This window comes from Chiloscyllium plagiosum, unplaced genomic scaffold, assembly GCF_037043375.1.
Source record: "Chiloscyllium plagiosum isolate Xiang-an unplaced genomic scaffold, Cpla_swu_hap1 HiC_scaffold_39, whole genome shotgun sequence".
Lineage (NCBI taxonomy): Eukaryota > Metazoa > Chordata > Chondrichthyes > Orectolobiformes > Hemiscylliidae > Chiloscyllium > Chiloscyllium plagiosum.
Genome location: NW_028270177.1, coordinates 78,306,189 through 78,317,371, shown reverse-complemented (window position 1 = coordinate 78,317,371; position 11,183 = coordinate 78,306,189).

The following is an 11,183-nucleotide window of genomic DNA, read 5'->3' as shown; positions in this document are numbered from 1 at the left end:
TATTCGCTGTGACAAAAGGAAATGAATGCTCTCCTTGCTACTGATCCAGGCCACCTTCGCATGTAAAGCAAATGCGGTACTGTTGTTACAGAAAAGATCAGTGCCCGGTAACTGTGCCCTTAAAGAGGACATGATTGAAAAAATAAAGAATACCATTTTGAAATATCCAGGCGCAGACAATTTTCCCTGCAGCGCCAAGACAGAGGAACATAAGTAACGGCACTCTTAAACAGGATATAGACATCGCCACATATGAAGGACCACTGCGAATAGAAATTTAAAAATGAATTTCCCGCAGCAGGTATTCGGAATTATATTCTTTTCACCGCTACAGTATTATTGGGCGAGTAAATTCAAAACAAGGTTTGCTGATGAGAATGCAATAAAACCCCATCGATCATGATATGAAAGACTGTCGCCCAGAAAGAGGGAACAACAATGTTTCTTCTAAGCTTTTACTGGGCCACTTTCGCACAAACTGATACTGCTACTCTCCAGAAAAGATCAGGGCCCGCGGCATGCACTCTTAGAAATGGTGACCATCAGTGCTGGAAACTCCCTGCATATTCAGAACAAGGAAGACACATATCGAATAAAAGCGTAGATGGCAATTAATTGCACTTGTATTCCCTTTCACCACAACAGCTAGAATGTGCGGGGATATACAGAGTAAGGTTTACTGACCAGGTCAGAAAGCAATTACCTCCACATATCTTGACACACAAGCCTATCTTTCTTTCTGTCCGTTTTTTTTTTTTGAAGCGCCGATCCTTTCCGTAGGAGATGAAGATGATTACTGCTCCCCCGCAGGATCACAGTGGGGCCAGAGGCCCGATCGAGCTGCTCAGAACAGTTCGTGTTTGCCGAGAATCACTGAAACTGAGATTGATGTCACGTAGACTCGGTGTAACAGCTGCCAACACATGTGGAGGGTTTTGGGACGGATTAGGACCCACTCTGGGAAAAAGACTGGATCCTCAGACTGGGGAGTAACTGTTCAGGGAGAGGACTGGAGAATGGGGTTAAGTATGATATAAGCCAGAATCGAATGGCGGAGCAATTTCATTTGTTGATTCTGAAACAGAAGATGGGAGTGATCCTGGACCAATCAGCTGTCCCAAGTTCTGGGAATATTTGACTTACCCGTTCGATCAGATCACGTCTGTCCCACACTGAAACCTCAGAATCCTTCCCCACCCCCGCCCTCGTTACTGGCAATAAACTGTTCATTTCATAAACTTACATGAGCACACAACAAGGACAATTGCATAACGTTCAGGGAGAGCTCCGTTCCGTTCCATCAGCACATTCTGAATCAGTTAACTTTTGTTCAGGACCCATGAGACATTAAGCCGTCTCTGTCAGAACACTAACAAATGGCCATTCGCGTTCTGTGTCTTTGAATACTTTGGTTGGTGCACGGATGTAGTGGAATCTCACGTTTTGAAATGGACATCATTCATAGTATTTTCAGCTGCACTGATAAAGTTGTCTCTGGCGCTTCCAGTAAAGTGCAGTCAGTTTTCACTCAGAAACCGACACGTGATCAAAGCAGGAGGACATATGTGTCAGCGAAAGCAACAAGAATGCTCCACCAGCGTTGGGTTCCAATTCTGCATGTGGAACGAAGAGCATGAACTCTATTAAACAGTGAAAACGGCTATTATGGGGCTTGGACGCACGACTCTCTGATTAAACATCTCATATTGCACCGAACTGAGATATCCAGGCCTCGCGCACGATGAATTAGTTTGCTATTTCATTCTGAGCATAATTCACCTGGAACAGCATTTTGCAAGAATCCAGCTCATTCCTCCCAATCACAAATAACATCATTCACATCTTTCACTTTTGTTATTTCTTCAAAACATTACAATCTATTTAACACTTGTCCCGGCAGACTAACTTAATGGATCAGAGCAGAAGTTGGCCATTCGGCTGCACCATTCAGAATGCTCATGGCTGATCCGAATGTTCTGACCATCTATCTCTGGTCTGTTCCCAATAAACATTGACTCTCCTGTCCAGGCAAGATCACTCGAGGTCAGCCTTGAATATCTTAAAAAACCGCGTCTTTACTGCTCCCTGAGGAAAAGGGCACCACAGACAGCACAACACGAAAGGGAAAGGAACATCCTTATTTCATTGCAGGACCCATTATTTTAAAACTGTGTTAAACTAACAACAAATTGTCACCTTTTTTGAAACATAAGGACAGAATAATTAAGAATAGACTTATACAGCCCCCTAAACATGTCCAATATTACCACTGACTCTTTCCAATCAAATATGTATTAAACTCATTCTCTGCTCCTGTCCCAGGAAGAGAATACCAGATAGCATAACACCACACGGCCATTAAAAAAAAGGAGCAGAATTAGGCAATTCGGCCCATCGAATCTGAATGTCATTTACTATTGGCTTAGAGGTTTCTCAACATCATTCTAGTGACATCTCTCGGTAACCCTTGGTACCCTTATTCATCAAAAACCTATCTATCTCTCGTTTATAGACACAAGTGCCTGCGTTTCTGTGTATCTGTGTTCATGTGTTTGTGTGTCTGTGTATTTGTGTGTATACATTTGTTCCTCCGTGCATTAGCCTCTGCGTTTTATCTGTTTGTGTGTGACTGTGTATGTCTCTGTATGCCTCTACATGTGTGCGGGTCCATCTCATTGCATGTGCTGTGAATATTAGTATATTGTGGTGTTTACATATGTCTCTAAGTATTTCTGTGTCTCCATCTTTCTGCAATGAGATATTTGTTGTTTTGGGAGGGAAAGAAATAGCGGACAAAACAGAGCGGTTAAAGTGAGAATTGCCCTCCACAAAACATTGCTTCTTACTCAGTTGGTAGGAGGTGGATATTACAGAATCTCCATACGATTCACTCGGTCCTCTCCGGCTCGTGCAGAGGTCCTACCAACATGGCGGGGAGAGGGAGGGAATGGGAACGGATATCGGACACTCCACCACCCGGCTTGGCCCTTTCTGTCTTGTTCCAGACTGTTTATCCTGGAATGGGAGAAAGGGAAGTGGGGAATGAGCTGTTCGTACTGTTGTAGGTGGTGGTGCGGGGGGAGTGTTGCTGAATGGTGAGGTGTCTGGAGGGAGTCAGTCCACAGTGCAGAATCCATAAGGTGTTATTGGTGTGGGTGTATTGCTTAGGCGACAGACAAGATGATGAAAGGAAGGTGCTGAATTCAACAGTGATTGGAAGTGCATGAACTTTATTTGGAGATAGAGCGCAAGCCTTGTTCGGGGGTCGGTGCTATACCAGATATACAGTGAGTGTGAGGGAGCAGAGAGAATACGGTGATACTTATCCTGGTAGAACGAGGATAAAAAACGTCGTGGACATTTCTTCAAATCATCTCAGCGTCGAGGTGAGCCTCAATGAACGTCTTCTCTAAGTCTGTCGCTAATAATGCTACCGACCATGTCCCTCAGATCCCACGGAATCGGTTTGGGAGGATCTTAGCAATGAGAAACAAGCATTGGTGTGTTCTGCCGTGCAAAATTGTCGTGCAAATTTTGTGTATCTTATGCTGTGGAAAATTGGTATTGTTGGTGCTGCAGTAATACTGAATTATCTCACGTTACATCTAAACTGCGTAAACTAAGTGACTGCTAATGCTGTGAAAAATAAATTACAGAAGTGTGTATCAGGTAGCTGGAAGAGTATGTTGTAATCCAAATTAGAGACAAGGTTATTTTGGATTTGGTGATGTGTGCTCAGAAGGACTAATTAATAATCTTGTTCTCAGGAAATTTGACATTAATATGTTGCATTTTACACAGCATCTGCATATAATATCGAATGTTGATCATGGTTGTCAAACATCAGGGAAGCCTGCACGGTGGAGGTTCAAGTTCGCTTCAGTGAATTGGGAAAGTACAATATGACATTCAGTTGGAGACAAGCAATGGTTGTTAGAGTCATAGAGTCCTAAAGCACAGAGGCAGACCCTTTGGTCCAAACTGGCCCATTCCGACAAAATGCGCATTCAGACTAACCCCATCTCCCTGCCATTGCCCCGTATCCTTCTAATCCTTTCCTATACATTAAACTCTTTGGAACAGCTCCACAGTAAGCTGGACTTCAAACCAAAACTTTTGGTTGAGACTTTGACACACGATTAATCACAGTAAAAACGAGGCACTTTGTTCACTTGTGAACTTGCTGTTGTTTCAGTAGGTTGGATTTCACATCAAATCTCGTCCCACACTAGTGCATGTGAACAGCCTCTCCCCACAGTGAGATGGCGCGTGCACAGAGAGTCCAATTAACCACTTTAAACCAGGCCCAGTTTGGGAGCAAATGACGTTTCTCATTAGTGTCAACATATTGATGGGTCAACAGATTGTCAGAGATTTTAAGCCGCTTCCCACGTTCAGGGCATTTAAAAGACATTTCCGCTATGCGGACTTGCTGTTGTTATAACAACGTAGTGGATCAAGTGAATTCTGTCCCACACTCGAAACAGACGAATGGTCTTTCCCTCGTCTGACTGTATTCATGTTCGGACTCGGCAGATTATCTGGTGAAGCCCTGCCCACACGTACAACACGTGTACAGTTTCTCCACACTGTGAATGATGCTTTTCCCTTTCATGTTCAAAAGCGAATCATATTCAGGCAACAATCAACTGGACAACACCATCAGATACTGAAGTGATATTTGGTATTAAGCCTTCGCACTGTAAATCTTCTTCTAATGGCCGGTAAATTCACTGATAAAGGAAAAACAGAAGCAATTGAAAGTCCAGAAAGGAAAGATAATAAGATGCAAGAGCAGAAGTCGTCAATTCAACCTGTGCAGTCTGCTCTCACCATTCAGTGAGATTACAGTTGATCTGATAATCCTCAGATTCACGTTCCTGCAATAGCACCTAACCTTTGAATACCTTGCTGATTAAAATCTGTTTCTCACAGTCTTAGAATATAGAACATAGAACCTAGAACCTAGAACAATACAGCACAGAACAGGCCCTTCGGCCCATGATGTTGTGCAGAACATTTGTCCCAGCTTAAGCACCTATCCATGTATCTATCCAATTGCCACTTAAAGGTCACCAATGATTCTGACTCTGCCACTCCCACAGGCAGCGCATTCCATGCCCCCACCGCTCTCTGGGTAAACAACCTACCCCTGACATCCCCCCTAGACCTTCCACCCTTCACCTTAAATTTATGTCCCCTTGTAACACTCTGTGGTACCCGAGGAAAAAGTCTCTGACTGTCTACTCTATCTATTCTCCTGATCATCTTATAAACCTCTATCAAGTCACCCCTTATCCTTCGCCTTTCCAATGAGAAAAGGTCTAGCACTATCAACCTATCCTCGTACGACCTATTCTCCATTCCAGGCAACATCCTGGTAAATCTCCTCTGCACCCTCTCCAAAGCTTCCACATCTTTCCTAAAGTGAGGCGACCAGAACTGCACACTGTACTCCAAATGTGGCCTAACCAAGGTCCTGTACAGCTGCAACATCACCTCACGACTCTTGAACTCAATCCCCCTGCTAATGAACGCTAATACACCATAGGCCTTCTTACAAGCTCTATCCACCTGAGTGGCAACTTTCAAAGAGCTATGAACATAGACCCCAAGATAACTCTGCTCCTCCACCTTACGAAGATCCCTACCGTTAACCCTGTATTCCACATTCTTATTTGTCCTTCCAAAATGGACAACCTCACACTTGACAGGGTTGAACTCCATCTGCCACTCCTCAGCCCAGCTCTGCATCATATCTAAGTCCCTTTGCAGCCGACAACAGCCCTCCTCACTATCCACAGCTCCACCAATCTTCGTATCATCTGCAAATTTACTGGCCCACCCTTCGACTCCCTCTTCCAAGTCATTAATAAAAATTACAAACACCAGAGGACCCAGAACTGATCCCTGCGGAACTCCACTTGTAACTGGGCTCCTGGTGGAATATTTACCATCTACCACCACTCTTTGACTTCGAGCGGTTAGCCAGTTCTCTATCCAACTGGCTAAATTTCCCACTATCACATGCCTCCTGATTTACCGCATAAGCCTACAATGGGGAACCTTATCAAATGACTTACTAAAATCCATGTACACGACATCCACTGCTCTACACTCATCCACATGCTTGGTCACGTCCTCAAAGAATTCAATAAGACTCGTAAGGCAAGACCTTCGCCTCACAAATCAGTGCTGGCTGTCCCTCATCGAGCAGTGTCTTTCCAGGTACTCATAAATCCTATCCCTCGGTACCCTTTCCATTACTTTGCCTACAACCCAAAGTAAGACTAACTGGCCTGTAATTCCCGAGGTTATCCCTATTCCCTTTTTTGAACAGGGCCACAACATTCGCCACTCCCCAGTCCCCTGGTACCACCCCCATTGACAGTGAAGACGAAAAGATAATTGCCAACGGCTCTGCAATTTCCTCTCTTGCTTCCCACATAATCCCAGAATATATCCCGTCAGGCCTGTGGGACTTGTCTGCCCTCAAGCTTTTCAAAATGCCCAACACATCTTCCTTCCTAACAAGTATCTCCTCTAGCTTACCAGTCCGTTTCATACTCTCCTCTTCAACAATACGGTCCCTCTCGTTTGTAAATACTGAAGAAAAGTATTCATTCAAGACCTCTTCTGTCTCTTCCGACTCAATACACAGTCTCCCACTACTGTCCTTGATCGGACATACCCTCGTTCTTGTCATTCTCATGTTTCTCACATACGCATAAAAGGCCTTGGGGTTATCCTTGATCCTACCCGCCAAAGATTTTTCATGCCCTCTCTTTGCTCTCCTAATCCCTTTTTTTCAGCTCCCTCATGGCTATCCTGTATCCCTCCAACGCTCTGTCTGAACCTTGTTTCCTCAGCCTTATGTAAGCCTCCTTCTTCCTCTTTACTAGATATTCAACCTTCCTAATCACCCAAGGTTCCCTCACACGACCATTTCTTTCCTGTCTGACAGGTACATACATATCAAGGACAAGACGTATCTGTTCCTTGAAAAAGTTCCACATTTTAATAACATCCTTCCCTGATATCCTATGCTCCCAACTTATGCTCCTCAGATCCTGTCTTGCAGCATCGTATTTACCCTTCCCCCAATTGAAAATCCTACCCTGTTGCATCCACCTATCTCTCTCCATAACCAAGGTGAAAGTCACAGAATTGTGGTCACCATCACCAAAATGCTCACCCACTAACAAGCCCATCACTTGTCCTGGTTCGTTACCGAGTATCAAATCCAATATGGCCTCCCCTCTGGTCGGACAATGTACATACTGAGTTAGAAAAGCTTCCTGGACGCACTGCACAAACACCGCCCCGTGCAATCTACTTGATCTAAACAGCTTCCAATCAATATTTGGGAAGTTGAAATCGCCCATGACTAATACCCTGTGGCTTCTGTACATTTCCAAATTCTGTTTCCCAATCTGTTTCTCCACATCACTGCTGCTATTGGCGGGCCTATAGTAAACACCCAACAAGGTGACTGTTCTTTTCCTATTTCTGACTTCAGCCCATACTACCTCCAAAGGCAGATCCCCCTCGAACTGCCTTTCTGCAGCCATTATACCATTTCTAATTAGCAACGCCACACCCCCTCCTTTTTTACCACCCTCTCTGATCTCAGTGTAATCTTGGATACACTGAGCTGCCAATTTCTAGAGCGGCCTGCAGTAAATACTTCCACATATTCAGTCGGCTCGAAGAGATAGAAATTTCTCCACATCTTTCTTAAATAGGTTACTACTTACTCTGAGATTATGTTCTCTGGTCTTCGATTCTCAGAGAAGGCGAATCATTCATTCCTAAATTATCCTATCATGTCCCTCATATCTAATGTATCTCAGTAAAGTCTTGTTACATTATTCTACATTCCAATGAGTACAGGGGCAATATTCTCAGTTTCAACTCCCGAGAATATCCTCCCATATCCAGGATGATTTGTGTTAAATTTCCCTGACCTGCTATTCCTAAAATAGCGGGACTAAATTTGTTCACATTAATCCAGCTCTGATCTGACTAATGCCATGTGTATTTTGAAAAAAAAAACATATGTCCCCATTCCGTTTAAGTAAAGTGAAACAAAATTATTTGACTTCCTGATTACCTGCTGAAACTGGATGCTAACTTTTCATATTTCATGTACAAGGAAGCGAAGTGCTCTGTATGCTGATGCTTTGTGCTGTGTATTTCCCCACTTAATATTTATATCTGCCAAAACGCATAAACCTCTTTTTTTTGCATATTATATGCTGCTACGTTTTTGTCCACTTGTTTATCCTGATTCTGTCCGTCCACAACGTTGCTGTGCCGCCCTCATTACTTGCTTCCATATCTATTTTGTGTCATCTCCAAACTGAGCAACAGTACATTGACTTATGTTGTACAGGTGATTAGTACATGCTGTCAACAGCTGTGGCACCAATATTGTTGGCTCCGGGAATCTGCAAGTTACAATTTACTATCATGAAAATGCCCTCATTACCTCGCCTCTCCATTTATTCCCCAATCCTCAACTAATACATACCCCCAAATGTGTTGGTTTATGCTTCTATGCTTGTGAAGTGCTATCGTAAAAAACACCGTTCAGAATAATTTTAGAAATTCAGATATATTCCATTTACTGCATTCCCCTTTATGTATTGTGCTTGTTGCGATCTGAAAATACTTGTAAACGTGTTAGGTCTGATTTAGTCTACACAAAGCTATGCGGAATCCATTTTATTCTGTAATGCATTTCTAATACTCTGTTATTCCAACTTTAATCATAGATTAACATTTTCCCAGTGGCAGATATGCTGTCAACCTGAGCTGAATTTGTCAGGCTGGACACTCACAAGGTGTGACCATTGTTGAATAAAGGTGTTGAGGAACAAATCAAAACGAAAGAGTATCCTATATCAGACAGACAACAGGGTTCAAGGGAATTTCTTGTAGGGACTTCAATAAAGTGCAGACCAGGAAGGAAAGAGGGGATATGAAATAATTTAATCTGCCAAGGCTGAAGATAATCCAAAGATGGTCTACAAATACATATCTGGCAAGAGAACAACGCGAGAAATATTACCTGAAAGATCAAGGAGGTTGACATTGCTTTTGAGCTCAGCAGATGGAAGAGGCACTAAAAGAATTTTTCACTTCATTTTTTATTGTGGAGACAGCGAGACCAAATGTTCACTCTCCATATGTGAAGAGGACGATACCTTTTCCGAAACTATTTGACCAAGCATCAATAATTTGAGATTCGGTGATGTTTCTCGCGGCTGCATTGCATTCGACTCTATCTGGCCTCATGCAACAAAGAGTCTACATGTTCTCAGGACTGGATTTTTAATACAACGAGCAGGCTTTGCCTTGTCGTACTGCAGCATCGGAGGTCGAAGATGACTTTATAGAGATTCATAAAATCAAGAGTGCTCTCGATAAGGCTAAGAGCAAAGTTCGTTTTCCCTTGGATCCGGGAGTCCAGACCTCGTAAGATTTACACCGAATGACAAGACTTCCTTTTCGCACAGAGGATGGCTTGCACATGGAATCAACTGCTAGAGCAATTGGTACGTAGAGGTTCTGCTACATTATTTTATGAGACATTTAGACGTTTAGATGAAGAGAACGTCATTTAGAGGGATTCAAGCAAGGTGGAACAGCTCAGTTTGGTAAGTCTGTTCGCCAACGATATGTTAGACTTAAGGAGGCTACAGAAATCATGGAAATACATCCTGATAAACATTTCATATTACAGGAAAATAATTGCTGGACATCTCAGAAAATGTAAAAGGCGTATAAAACTCCAGACCCTGGACTGGTGTATTGTTATGAACGTGGTGTGAAAAAAAAAGAGTTGAAAAGCTTGCAAGGACACAAAACAACCTGATCTGACCAAGGGAACAATGTGATATTTGTTCGAAACAACCAGCAGAGCTGGTTTGCCATCAACTTAAATTATGAATCAAGATCCGAAATCAAAATCAGGTGTGAACTTCACGTTTTGATAACCTTAAAGCCAATGAAATAATCCGATGTTTAGGGTTATAAATCAGGACATTTTCAACAGCTAGGACTGCGTCAGAGATTTCCAGCTCAAGAGATCCTACAAATGTACCTTCCTGGAAATGTGTTTGCATGGCAGAACAAAGAGGAAAACCTGGAGAGAATCTTCCCAGAAAAATCCACAAAATGAGACTTGAAAAAGCTGAGTGGTTTTGAACCATGATTACTTTTTAAATCATTATTGGGAATCTTTTAGAATCGGAATATTATTGCGGAGTGGAAGGTAAACGATGGGTTTAAGAGAAACTAGTTGTAAATAGTTGTTAGTTTTCATTCTCTGTTAGACATAAAGAAAAAAAGTTGATATTTTCCCTTTAAATCGTGACCTTTGCGAAACGTTTTGACTATCGAATTTTCACAGATTACAGTACGGGGTAAATATTTTTCTGTGTTGCTAGTTTCAATTAGCATCGAGGTTTACCCTGTGTTTGTACTGAATACCAAAGCATTATGGGAGGTAAGCACGGAAATTGCAAGACTCCTTGCTGAAATAATTGTGTCATCTCTAAATATGGGTGTGATTTAAAATGACTGGACAGTGACGAACCTTATTGAAGAATGGATACAGGGGAAAAAAAACTGGAATCTCCAGGCTTGTGAGTTTGAAATTGGTGGTTCGCAAGTTTTTTGAAGTGTTTTTGGAAGATAGCATTTTCAGAGTCCAGGAAATAGAGGGGGTTATCAGCATGGTTTAGTGAGGTGGAAACTGGATCTCACAAATTTGTGAGAGTTTTGATCAAGTAGGCAAGAGGAGTGATGAAGCAGGAACAAATATCTTTGCTTACTTAGGCTTTAGGAAAGTGTTTAACTAGATTCAACATGGAAGACTAACGAGTAAAGTTAGATCAGATGTGGTTCACAGTGAGTTTGCAAATCGGATACAAAATTCAATGAACAACAAGAGAAAGGGTGAGGCTTTGGTGTGTTGTTTGTCAGACTGGAAGCTTGTGACCGGCAGTGTTCCACAGGGATCAGTGATGGCTCCTTTGTTTGTGACTTATGTAAATGTTTTAGATGACAATATGGAAGGCAGGGATAATCAGTTTGAGGTTGACACCAACATGAGCGACATGCATTTCATGAGATGACAGCAGAAGTCTTTGAGTGTACATGAAGAACATTTAAAA